Source organism: Betta splendens, chromosome 7 (assembly GCF_900634795.4).
Source record: "Betta splendens chromosome 7, fBetSpl5.4, whole genome shotgun sequence".
NCBI lineage: Eukaryota > Metazoa > Chordata > Actinopteri > Anabantiformes > Osphronemidae > Betta > Betta splendens.
Genome location: NC_040887.2, coordinates 14338206 through 14351474, shown reverse-complemented (window position 1 = coordinate 14351474; position 13269 = coordinate 14338206). Strand labels below are relative to the sequence as shown.

Below are 13269 nucleotides of genomic sequence, written 5' to 3'. Positions count from 1 at the left end.
CTCCTGGATAGACATTGAACAAACATTTTGTGGAAATAAAGTTGCAGATCTGCCCTTTATCAGCACCAAAATCAAACATCATAGTTGTTACCAGAGCATTAGCATAAAAGCATCTCTGCAAGCCTGGTGGGATTTGCTTAAAATTAATGGGTCTTCGCTTACTTTTTGCCAAAACACACCTCTCTGGAACAATCCAGACATCATACAAAACAAAAAGGCAATACACTTTCTAACTTGGCATATCTAAGGGATAACACATCTGAAACATGTTTTCACAAGTGACAAGTTTACCTCTTTTGAAGAATTAGTGTCCCACTATGAAATCACTAGTGCCAATTTCTTACCAACAACTAAAGTCAATACCCTGCGGCGGGGGTGTGGTGGCTGCTGAGACCGGCGGTCCTGTGCCGGAGTAGGGCCATTTTGAGGGTTGGCGTGTGCCTGTCTCCGGGGAGCGGAGGCAGGCCTCCCTGCCGGTGTGCGGGGGGCAGACCCGGAGGTGGAGACCTGGGTGACCTGTGTCCGGGAGAGTCCCTCCGGGGGTGCCTGCCTGCGCCCGGAGGGGTGTCTCTCCTGGGGCGCTGCCCCTGCTCGGGTGGGGCGCTGCCTGCCCTAGCGGTCCGACGTCCTCCGGTAACTGCTCGGGCCTGTTGGGGGGGGGGGTTGGCGGACTACTTGGGCTCCGACCTTCATTGGGCCCTGGGCGGAGGTTGGCCCTCAATGCACAACCGCAGAGTATGTGTGTAGGTTTGAGTGTAGCACTACACAAGAAGGGTGAGGATGGCTCTGTCTGTGCTGCGTGTGGTGCCTGGGCAGTAGTACTGCAGTCCCTGGGTCTCTGCTGTCTCTTCCTGGCTGGGGGTTGTGGGGGGTAGTGGGATGGGTAGCAGAGCCAGTCGGGAACCTGGCTCTGCGGACCCTGGTGCTCTGCTTCCCAACTTAATTTCTCCACATTCATCCACTTAGGTCTGCAAGGGGCGTCCTGCTGATGGAGGGACCGGGGCTACCAGGAAGTGGTTCCGGACCTCGTAAGTGGGATGCTCTACAGTTTTAATTGCAATAGTCATACACACTCATCCAGGAATATGGGGGCTCCCTCCGGGGGTGCCAATGGACGAAGCCTTCACATTGATGGCTCTGTCTGCTGGACCCCTCAGGGAATTGGCGATCTCCCAAAGTTCCTCATAATTAGCCACATACACATACATTTAGGGCCGGGGGTGGGCTCCTTCACTGGGGCCTGGGGCTGAGGCCAGTTGTGGCCTCGCCCACTGGCCCTGGTGGAGAGATCACCACCCAGTTTTAACTGCAAAAAGACATTTAGGGTGGGTGGGGGGGGCACTGTCCGGGGGACACACCGTCAGCCAGCGGTCGTGCTCCTGGAGGTGTCACCCACCTTCAGTGCACTTTAGTTTTACACACTCACGTCCAAGCTGGGTTGCAGGGTTCTGGGGTGCCTTTTCCGCTGCCCTCTGCTTCTCCCGGGTTGGGGGAGTTGGGCGGGGCTCGGGAGGGTGGGTGCGAGAATGTATATGAGTGCATGGGTTCACGTATGATTGACTAGTTTATGGTGTGTGTGTGTGTGTGTGTGTGTGTGTGTGTGTGTGTTGATGTGACGTGTGGGTGGGTGTATGCGTCTGTGTTTGTGTGAGTTTGTATGCGTGTGGTTGCGGTTGGAGTGTGAGGGGTCCGGTTTTCCGCCCGGGGTACGATGATCGTCTGCCTGGGTGGTCTCTTTTCTGCTGACCCCCACCAATTGCTGGCCTTGTGCTGCAGGCCCGGTGTGGTGCCAGGGGATGAGGTCGGGCCGATGGGGTCGGCCCCGCTTTGCTCGTGTAGGGGTGGTGCACTGGGGGTGGGCCCCACTCTGGGCGCGGTGGCATCTCTCCGGCGGGCTCCCTACGGACCGTGGGTCCTCAGGCTCCACTTTTTCAGGGAGTGTTTGCCCCTGGTTCTCATGAGGCGGACAGCGTTGACCCACGGTGGCCCACTCCGACCTCTGGTGCTGTCTCTGTGGCTGCTGCGGCTCTGCCTGGGGGGCTCTGTGTGGGCGGCTTGGGTTGCAACACCTGCCCTCCTGGAACTGAAGGTGCGTGGGCTCCCTGGCTGCTAGGATTCTTTCTTCTGCTTGTTGGATGGACGTAGCTCCTCACATCACCCTGGCTTCCACAAGTGGCATTGTTCATGCACCAACGTCTGCCTCACCCTTTGGGTGAATAATGTTAAGCTACAGCTCTACTAACCTTGTAGTGGGACACTCAACACCTGAGCTAAGTATTACTGATACTTATCACTACCAATATCAATAATGTGTGAATATGGAAATTGTGGTGTTGTGTGTCATGACTATTATTAAGTAGTATGGGATATGTATAACAATGCATATGTGTATGTATATGATATGTATATGTTTGTATAAGTATGTGCACATACCTTAACACTATTATAGGTATTAGTATTAATCCACAGTACAGTTGTTTAGTTATGAATGTGTTAGCCTAAGGTACATCCCTGCTTATTTATTTTGCACCGTTGTGGTCACCTTTTTTTTTTTTTTTTTTTTGTTCTGTCCAGCAGTTTAACACGCAGCATATATTACGCTGAATGCCACATTGTGATGGACAGCTTTGCTTTAACAAGAGGGGTATATATAAAATATATATACTCTTCTTGATTAATGGTTTATTTAGCTAATCCTAAATATGTGTGATGTTGCTGTGATGGTGGACAGATTAAGTTTCTGCTTTGGGGTATGTGTGCGGTAGGGTGGGTGGTTGGTGGGGGTGCAACCAGGTGCTAAAACCAAGCAAATCTGTTAAGTAAACAATCGGTGCAAAATAAATAGGCAGGGATTGTCATAATTCATGTTTCTTAGTCCCTTTTTCACTCATGCCCGGTTTTATTTTGTCACCACTTCCTGTTTAGCACCTTACCCAGTTAACCTAGCTTTACTTCTGGTCCTTGTTAACATCACCTGCATGTCTTCAGTAATTAGTCTTCTGGCATTTAAGCACCACCTCTCACCCAGTACCTTGCCAGATTGTCTATGTTGTATCTGACTAGCATTCCAGCATTCCTTGTACTCTTGCCTTTCTTGTTTGATCCTGTTTGCTATCGACCCTGCCTCTTGCCTAATCTATGACAGTCCTGTGCCATAAGTTGACCTTCGCCTGTACTCTGACCTCGCCTGTGCCTACTCCTTGTTGGATCTTGCTTGCTGCCACAACGTATATGACCTCTGCCTGCCTGACCTTGTTTATTAAACTTCTGATCTTAACTGAACCGACGCTGTGCATTTGGGTCCTTCCCACCACCACACCGGGCCCGCAGCACAAGGCCAGCAATTTGTGGGGGTCAGCAGAAAAGAGACCACCCAGGTATCCAGGTACCCCCGGCGGAAAACTGGACCCCCCACACCCCACCGCACCACACGCATACAGACTCACCCAGACACAGCGACTGTGCGGTGGGGACAGATGCAGGTTGATTGGCAGGGGCAGATGCAGGCGGTGGTTCTGAGGCCGACATAGCCAGTGGCTCTTTGGCTGGCGTGGATGGCGGCTCCGGGAAAACTATGACCTCATACAGACCAGTGATCCACCGCTTCCTGAAGGAGGTCTCCACTGACACACGGGTCGGTTGTTGCAGCAGCAGTGTTTAGGAAGTGTGCCAGTGGGAACACGACTGGAAGCGAGCAATGGAGGCGGATCCGTTTGAACATGACGATGAAAATGCCAACAATAAAGGTGGGGGTGTCGTCTGGGAAACATGAGGACTCCTCAGACGGAGGAGAGACTGGAAATGGAGCTTGAGCAAGGCATGGCTGAACTGGAGCTGGAGCCTGAGTGAGACCTGGCTGAGCTGGAGCTGGAGCCTGGGCGAGACATGGCTGAGCTGGGATACAAAGAAATATGAATCAAAGAATTTAAACAAGAATTACAAAAAATAAAAATAAAAAAAATAAAAAGGACCTCAATAAGATGACAAAATATAAGTCAGCCTTGTGAGTGACATATGATTTTCATAAGAAAATCATATTTACTCTAACAACGACACCCAGAGTGATGTGACCTGTTCAGGGGGGATTGGGTGTCGTTACTTCTAGCTGAGAATTACAGTAAGATGATGCACTCTAATATGGAACAAGATCTATAAGTGTGATTTGTGCTGTTGTCTGTGCTGTTGTCTGTGTTGTGGTCATGTTTGCCAGCTGTTCTTTTTTAAACCTTCATAAATCAAACGCGTTTTCCAAACATCATCTGCCTGAACATTATTACTACCACCATTATTTATAATAATTGCATCAACTGATGGTACATTTGCTGTGGCTACTTGTACTTAATCAACAGAGTGAGAGGTAACTGGTGCAAATAGTGGTGTCACATTTTCTCTAGGCTTGTAATGTAGCACCACAGTAAACTCATACAACATCATCATCAACATCTTTTGAGCCAATAATTATACTGCTGTCTTCTGAATCTAACATCAGGCTCTTCCTCCCACTTTCAGCCATATTGATCTCCCTAGTGTAAGTCACATGTCCATTTCCACTATATCGCAGCTTCCACAGTTAACAGCAATGGCCTCTAGGCACCAGCACCAGGTGTTTCACCAGCAGTTCTCATTGCTCCAGTAAGTTTTAGGATGAGCTCCTAGCCGACCAAAAATCTGTAACAGACCTCATGTGTGAGGGCTCTATATAGATTTATTTGTTGTTTACAGCACCTGTAAATTACAATAGGCGTATGAGACGTGTGACAATTCTGTGTTCTCATCCTTCGCTTCAGTCAGACTAAAGTAGAGGACAAACGACAAATCGTCTGCCACCTTTATGGTGAAAAACTATACTACTGCCCTGACCACATATTCACTTAGTTGACACCACAAGGTATTCTTTTACATACCTATACAACGTGGCCACACGGTACGGTGCATCACACACTACCTTAACATACTACAGTATGAAAAAATGATGCCTGTTTTTGAATACCTGGCATCACTGGTTGGAGTCACGAATAGGAGCATACCTACATTTAGAAGGATGACTTGAAGTCTCATTTAACTTCAATACAATGATGTCCTGTCATCTCCAGAAGTTCTCTGATAACTCTGCCATTGTAGGACATATCCAGGGTGGTGACGTAAGAGTACCAGGGAGTGGTGGACAGCTCTGTGGACTGGTGTGGACAGAACCACCCTCCAAGAAAGAGGTAGAGATTGTGACTGAGTACAAATACCTGGGAGTGTACTTGGACAATAAACTGCACTGGAAAAAGGACTTATCACAAAAAGCTACAAGAAGGCTCAGAGCAGGATATACTTCCTGAGGAGGCTCGGGTCCTTTAACGTCTGCAGCACCATGCTGAGAATGTTTTAAAAGTCAGTGTTTTACACTGTGGTCTGCTGGGGCAACAGCATGTATGTAGCAGACAGTAACAGACTGGACAAACTGATCAGGAGGGCGGGTTCTGTTCCATTCTGTTCTGTTCTGTTCACAGTGTGCTGGCTGGACAGAGGAGCACCTTCAGCTAGAGTGTGATCAGTATTAGGTGCTCCACAGAACGCCACCAGAGATCCTTCCTACCGTTGGCCATCAGCCTGTACAACTCTTCCTTTCTGTGTAAGGGTTGATCTTCATCCGAGCAATAACATGTATAATAAAACTTTAGCTAGTAATTAGATGTGAATGTGTGGAAATGTGTTAGCATTTTTATTTTTGATCTCCTTACCTTCTTGTGTGTGCCTCTAACTGTGACAGCAATCAATGTGTGCAAAATAGTTTCCCTTTTTCTTAAATCTTGAATAAAGTCATCTAGGATTTCCGGAAAAAAAGAACACATATAATTTTATCTAACTTGTATAAGGTTTTAACAAAAGAGTGTCATCATTTCTTTGTCATCAAACTGGATTTGAGTGACTGATTAGTAACAATAACTTCATATAGCTTTTTTTACTGCTAAAATAATTGTTATTTCTAACTTGATAGTTAAATAATTGGTGACATTCATTCAGTGCTGATATATCTGAAAACTGTTACTGTACCGTACCTGTATAGTATGAAGTCTTGTTAAAACCTTTATACTATAAAGGTGTACCTTGCAACTTTCACAGTGCGTGAACTTGAAAGTTTCAAATGAAATATTGTATATTTCAAAATTCTGTCTCAAGCAACACAATATTTGCAATCTTTTATTTAAACAATTTTATATTGTGTAATACCCGGATCTGTGTGGCTTTAATAGGAAAAAATTAATTAAATTTACATTCACTGTATTTAACTTAATATGTTTATTTGATATATTATTTATTATTTAGTAAAACATTGAATTAAAGTAATGGGAATATAGTATTACAGTACAGTTAACCTAGGTGTTACAGTAACAATTACTAATAGGGTAGGTCAGCACCTCGGTCTGAATGCGTGGGCGTTTCTTGCATCAGGTGTTGAGTTGTGGAAAGCAGAGATCATATTCCTGCAGTGTCTCCATCACCAGCAGCTTTCTGTCATACTCTTCATTTGTGTCTCTCCTCCCTCACCTGTCTCTAAGTCACCTACACTCTGATACCACATGCTAAAGTGATACTAAATGTGTCTCCAGTTTAGTCATTCAGGTTTTTTTCCTATTTTCTTTCTCTAAGCTTTAGTCCAGCTTTTGGTGTATTCACTTTAGTCTTTAAATTAGAATCTAAAAATTAAGGCTATCCAAGCCTCAATTGAGATGTGAGACATATGCTGACAAGAACAATAACACATGACAAGATCAATTTATATAACATATATAATTACCTAAAATATCTTAGGTCACATTCATGTCTTTATCATCACAAATAGTTTACTACAGTACTTTGGTCTGACAGGAACGAGGCTTCAGTATCTGAAGGGTAACAATCAGTTTGACACATTTTCTAAACCACGGGTAGACAAAGGCATAAATTACAGGATTCAGACAGGAGTTAAATATTACCACAAAAAACATAACAATGTTAACTGAAGAACCAATGACAAAGTGGTAGCCAGAGAGAGAAACACCATAATATGGACAGTAACACATGAGAAACACAGCAATGACAATACCCAGAGTCCTGGCTGCTTTCAGCTCTGACCTTTGAACAGTCTCAGTCAGTGAACGCTGCAGTTTAACAGCTGTAACATGGGAGCGCATGGAACGAGCCTGAGACACAGCCACCACAAACACCCTCGCATACAGGATGATGATGGATGAGATGGGGACAATGAACCTTAACACTATTTCACAGGTTAAATTTACAGTAATTACACATTGTCCATAGCAGGAGTTAAACTTGCCTAGATGAGTCACGTTTTCAAATAAAAACAGAAGGTTGTAGAGAACAGAGAACACCCAACACAGGAGAATAAGGACTTTAACTGTCTTTTGTGTGAGCTTTGTGGGGTAACGTAAAGGGTCACAGACGGCCACGTAACGGTCAACTGATATTAGAATCATGTTACCTGCGGTGGCAGGAACACTAATAAAAGGTAGAACAGCACATACGACACATAACAGGTCACCCAAGAACCAGCAGGGTTCAACTAAGAGAATTTGAAATGGCACTGCAAAGAGACCAACGATGAAATCAGACACAGCCAGAGAGAGGAGGAGGAGGTTGGTGGGAGTGTGGAGCTGCCTGGACGGAGAGAACAGCATTATTTAATATTACAGACAATTACAACAAGAAAGTTACAGAAATAACAGCTTTAACAGGATGTTTTTTCAGACCTCAGTTCCATATACATTTTAAATAAATGTGGCATTTTGCTTATGAACAAATTGCTCAGTGGCACAAGGATGTTACTGAGTATTATTGCAACAAAATATGACCAGAACTAAGACATTTGTTTGTGCCTGAAGTGGGAGATGGAGATGATGACCAACAAGTTGAGAACCACAGTGAGCAGAGAAAAGCTGGGCAGCAGGGAGTAGATGAGCAAGGCCTCAGTTTGACTGCGTATGCGCTTCTTGCATGAAATGTTAAAAAGCTGTGGAAAGCACAGTTCAGCTTCCTCCAGTGTATCCATCACTTGAGTAGTGGAGAAGCAGCTAAACACCTGTAGCTTTCTGTCATATTGTTTCTTTATGTGTCTCTTCTCCCCTCCTTCCTTAGCAGTTATCTCCCAGACACCAATATTCCTCCTCCCACACACAATGTCACACTCACACACTCAATGCAATGTATGTTTTTTTGTCAGGAAGGGTGATGCAAGTTTTTTAAATTATTATAGGGTGTATCACGTTACTACACTGACTTTCAATGCACAATCTTTATGGTGAAATAATGTTATCACTTTGTGGGAAAATGTTAAAAAAATATTAATATTCTCATTAACATTTTTATTTCTGTATAGGGGCTTGGGCTGAAAAGACAATCCCATCAGACCCTTAACACTAGGGGGAGGTGACCTCTACTTAAGTAGGAGTCAAAAGACAAGGTCAAATTGCAAACCTTAAGACAGGCCCCTATGGTGCACTTGCTGCCTTAAAAAAACAGGCAAAGACGGGTTGTGATAGTACAGCAGGTTGCAAGTGACCTGTAAAAAATGCATTGCTGTATTACCTGCTGGAGGTACAATAGTGAACCTTGATGATCTGTACACCGACTTTACTGCAGTCACAATGATCCCTCTGTCAAACTCACGCATCTTCCTTCCCTCACTCATGAAAAAGACCCCAAGATACTTGAACTCCTCCACTTGGGGCAGCTGCAAAGTGAGCACGAGGGCATCAGTTTGGACCCAAAAGCACAGCACAGAGACGGACTAAAATTTAACGTGTTTGATACTTTTAATAGTCACACAGGCACTGATCGTTACACGGGTAGCAACACTGGAGCATAGGCAAGTAGCACTAACAATCTGGCCACTGGCTATGATCAAAGGTGATGCCTAAATATCCGGTCGAATGAGTAAAAAGCAACAGTTTTGCGAGTCACATGACAGAATAGTAAAGTTACACAGAAACAGACAAACAAGAACTAAACATGAAGTCGTAAAAATGAAACAGAAACTAGACAGAGACATGGTTAGGAGGCAGGATTCATGCCACAAATGCACAGAACACATGTAGACTGGTTGGGCAAATTCCCACAATCTCTCATGCAGTGAGTCCCCTGCCTCTTCTTCCTCAGCAGAAGGCTATCAGAGGGATTGAGGAGATGCTAAAAGTACTCCTTCCAGCATTCAATAACATCCTCTGTCAAGGTCAACAGTTGCCCACCTCAACTGAAAACAGAGTTGGTGAAGAGCTGCTTCGTCCTCCTGAGGCGTCAAACAATTTGCCATAATCTCCTTGAGGCTGAACAATAGTCCTCCTCCATGGCGTACCAGAAGTCCTCCTAGGCCAGAGCAAGGGCACACTAGGCCAGTTGGTCAGCTACCTCAAGTCTTAGAGGTCATCCAGGCCTAATAGGACCCCTTCTTCAGCTTGATGGCATCCCTTAACTTTGTTTGGGGGTTACCACCAAGACAGTCACCGGAGACAAACACCGGCCATGAACGAATGCCTATGTTGACAATGAAAGTGGACCACTGATCCACTCAGACTTAATGTCTCCAATGTCCTTTGGGAACTGGTTGATTTGAAGGTGTGAGATCCCTTTGACTAACTGCACAATAGACTTTTAGGGTGGGCGGGGCACTGTCTGAGGGGCACACCGTCAGCCAGTGGTCGTGCTCATGGAGGTGTCCCCCACTTTCAGTGCACTCCAGTTCCACACACTCATGTTCAAGCTGGGTTGCAGGGTTCTGAGGTGCCTTTTCCGCTGCCCTCTGCTTCTTCCGAGTTGGGGTGGGTGGGCAGTGCTCGGGAGGCGCTGCGGTCTCTGCCTGGGGCCACATGGGCGGCAGGCCGGAGACCTACCCTCCCAATGAATCAGAATAAGTGAATGGTTTCGGTGGGAGAATGTATCCCAGCGTGCATGGCTTCACGTATTGTTGACTACTTCTCTGTGAGAGAGTTTGTTGTGTTGATGGATGTGGGTGTGTGTCTGTGTGAGTACGTATGTGTGTGGTGCTGTTGGTTTGTTGGGGGTCCCGGTTTCTTTACTATTAAGTTTTTACTAGTATGTGTTGTGTGCTCAAATGTGGGAAGTATGAAGGGCAACAACTTGTTGATGGCTTAGCTATTTTCTGTGTATATGTTTCTATGTTGTATGTTTTCCAATAGTCGTAGATTTTACGTCAATAACCGTAATAATCATAGGAATTTGTTTTACAGCAGTTGTTGATCATAACTTTGAAAGGACGCCAGAACTCAGCAGATCTACGCGTTTACTCTGTGTCTGCAGAACTGCAGTTTGACTTGTTTTGACTGCGCGTCTCATTGTAACTGAGTGGCTGAGAGCACTCTTAATCAGCCCGTGTATGTTTCAACATTTTCATTTCCCAACGGTCCATCCAGCCACTTTCACCGGTGTTTTCGTTTCTCTTGCAATGAGCGGCAAACAGATTTTAATCAAAGCACCGCCTTACAAACCAATAAACCAGGCAAAAATATTAGTTTTTTACAAAAAGACACGAAATTGGAGTTAATAAAAATGGAAATCACAAAGTCGTTCTCTCGTTACCTCTGCTTATAATTTGTTTTGGTCTCAAAAGTTACACAAACACGTGACGCGTTTCGGAGTCATGTGTCCAGACAGAGAGTGACCAATACACAAATGTATGGATGTGCAAATGCAGGCTACGAGAGGAATGTGTCAGGGCTCGGGCAGGCAGACGGCGAACCCACATGCACAGCACGGAGGCGATATTATAATCAACAAAAGGGTTTATTCTTAAAGGCACGGTCAGACGGTCCAGGTCATACACGAAAAGGCTCGGCGAAAGTACAGACAGGGAACAGGCAAAAACTCACGGTAAGTAGATAATCCAGGGTCGGGCAGGATACACGATACAGACAGGAACAAGACACGAGAAACACGAACACTCAGGGAACTCAACTCAACAATCTGGCAGGGAACTAAGGACACAGGTGGTGGTTAAATACACAGTGACTTGATGACTAACAGAGTGCAGGTGTGGGTAATGAGCAGGGACAGCTGTGACAAGACAAGAAACCGGAAGTAAAGCTAAAACAGGAACAGAAACCAGGAGACTACCAAAATAAAACAGGAAACAACTAGAAACACAAAGCCAGATCATGACAGTACCCCCCCCCCCTATGGCGCCTTCCACGGCGCCTACGGAAGCCCCCCCCCCAAACCAGGGCGGGCGGAGGGTGGTCCCAGGCGGAGGGACCGAATCCCTACCCCTCAAGGTACATGAGCAGGGTGGGTGGAGGGAGGACCGGGGGAGGGCCAAAACAATAGTCCACAACAAAGTCCACGAACAGGGAAGACACGAAGTTCAGGGATTCCCTCACGGAGGGTGATGGCGTGGCGAGACCCTGCCCAGCAGCCGCTGAGCCAGGGTGGCACTCTTAGTGCCCTTGGGCTGGACCGATGTCCCCGGGGACCACCCCGAATGGCAACGTCCTCCGGGCGGACGCTGATCCGAAGGGCTGAGGAGTCGAGGCGGGCGTCGCCGCAGGAGGCAGCGCCATCCGGGCAGCAGGAGGCGCCGAGGGCAAGGCCACCAGTCCGGCGGCCGAGACAAGGACGAGGCAGGGACCAGCGGCGTCCTCCTTGGACCACCGCGACGAGAGGCGGGAACCAGCGGCGTCCTCCTTGGACCACCGCGACGAGAGACGGGAACCAGCGGCGTCCTCCTTGGACCACCGCGACGAGAGCCGGGAACCAGCGGCGTCCTCCTTGGACCACCGCGACGAGAAACAGGAACCGATGCAGGTGCGGCCGGAGCCGGGCCGCCAGGAACCGATGCAGGTGCGGCCGGAGCCGGGCCGCCAGGAACCGATGCAGGTGCGGCCGGAGCCGGGCCGCCAGGAACCGATGCAGGTGCGGCCGGAGCCGGGCCGCCAGGAACCGATGCAGGTGCGGCCGGAGCCGGGCCGCCAGGAACCGATGCTGGTGCGGCCGGAGCCGGGACGGGCGCGACCCCCTCCTGGAGGTCCGCCGGGACTACGGCGGGAGCGACCCCCTCCTGGAGGTCGGCAGGAACTACGGCGGGAGCGACCCCCTCCTGGAGGTCGGCAGGAACTACGACGGGAGCGACCCCCTCCTGGAGGTCGGCAGGAACTACGGCGGGAGCGACCCCCTCCTGGAGGTCGGCAGGAACTACGGCGGGAGCGACCCCCTCCTGGAGGTCGGCAGGAACTACGGCGGGAGCGACCCCCTCCTGGAGGTCGGCAGGAACTGCGACGGGCGCGACCCCCTCCTGGGGGTCCGCCGGGACTGCGACGGGCGCGACCCCCTCCTGGGGGTCCGCCGGGACTGCGACGGGCGCGACCCCCTCCTGGGGGTCCGCCGGGACTGCGACGGGCGCGACCCCCTCCTGGGGATCCGCCGGAACTGCGGCTGGCGCGACCTCCTCCTGGAGGCGCGCAGGAACTGCGGCTGGCGCGACCTCCTCCTGGAGGCGCGCAGGAACTGCGGCTGGCGCGACCTCCTCCTGGAGGCGCGCAGGAACTGCGGCTGGCGCGACCTCCTCCTGGAGGCGCGCAGGAACTGCGGCTGGCGCGACCTCCTCCTGGAGGCGCGCAGGAACTGCGGCTGGCGCGACCTCCTCCTGGAGGCGCGCAGGAACTGCGGCTGGCGCGACCTCCTCCTGGAGGCGCGCAGGAACTGCGGCTGGCGCGACCTCCTCCTGGAGGCGCGCAGGAACTGCGGCTGACGCGACCTCCTCCTGGAGGCGCGCAGGAACTGCGGCTGACGCGACCTCCTCCTGGAGGTGCGCAGGAACTGCGGCTGACGCGACCTCCTCCTGGAGGTGCGCAGGAACTACGGCTAGCGCGACCTCCTCCTGGAGGTGCGCAGGAACTGCCACTGGCGCGACCTCCTCCTGGAGGTGCGCAGGAACTGCAGGTGCTACCTCCTCCTGGAGGCCGGCGGGCGCTGCAGCTCCAAGGGTGACGGGGACTGGAACGACCGCTACAGGGCCGACAGGAACGGGGTCAGAGACAGGGGTGACCTCTACTTGGCCTACGGGAACGCCCTCAACTTGGCCTACGGGAACGCCCTCTACTTGGCCTACGGGAACGCCCTCTACTTGGCCTACGGGAGCGCCCTCAACTTGGTCGACAGGGACAGGAGCTGGAACGACCTCAACTTGGTCGACAGGGACAGGAACTGGAACGACCTCAACTTGGTCGACAGGGACAGGAACTGGAACGACCTCAACATGGCCGACAGGAACAG

At 49.5% G+C, this 13269-nt stretch overlaps 1 long non-coding RNA gene across 1 annotated transcript; it reads right to left on the bottom strand.

The window, feature by feature from the left end:
- Positions 1-6765: 6765 nt before the first annotated feature.
- Positions 6766-10703, bottom strand: LOC129604380 (uncharacterized). Its single transcript, XR_008695195.1, has 2 exons — positions 8575-10703; positions 6766-7647 (listed from the first exon to the last, which is right to left on the bottom strand). It is a non-coding gene; the product is annotated as an uncharacterized LOC129604380 (long non-coding RNA).
- Between the last annotated feature and the right edge of the window lie 2566 nt (positions 10704-13269).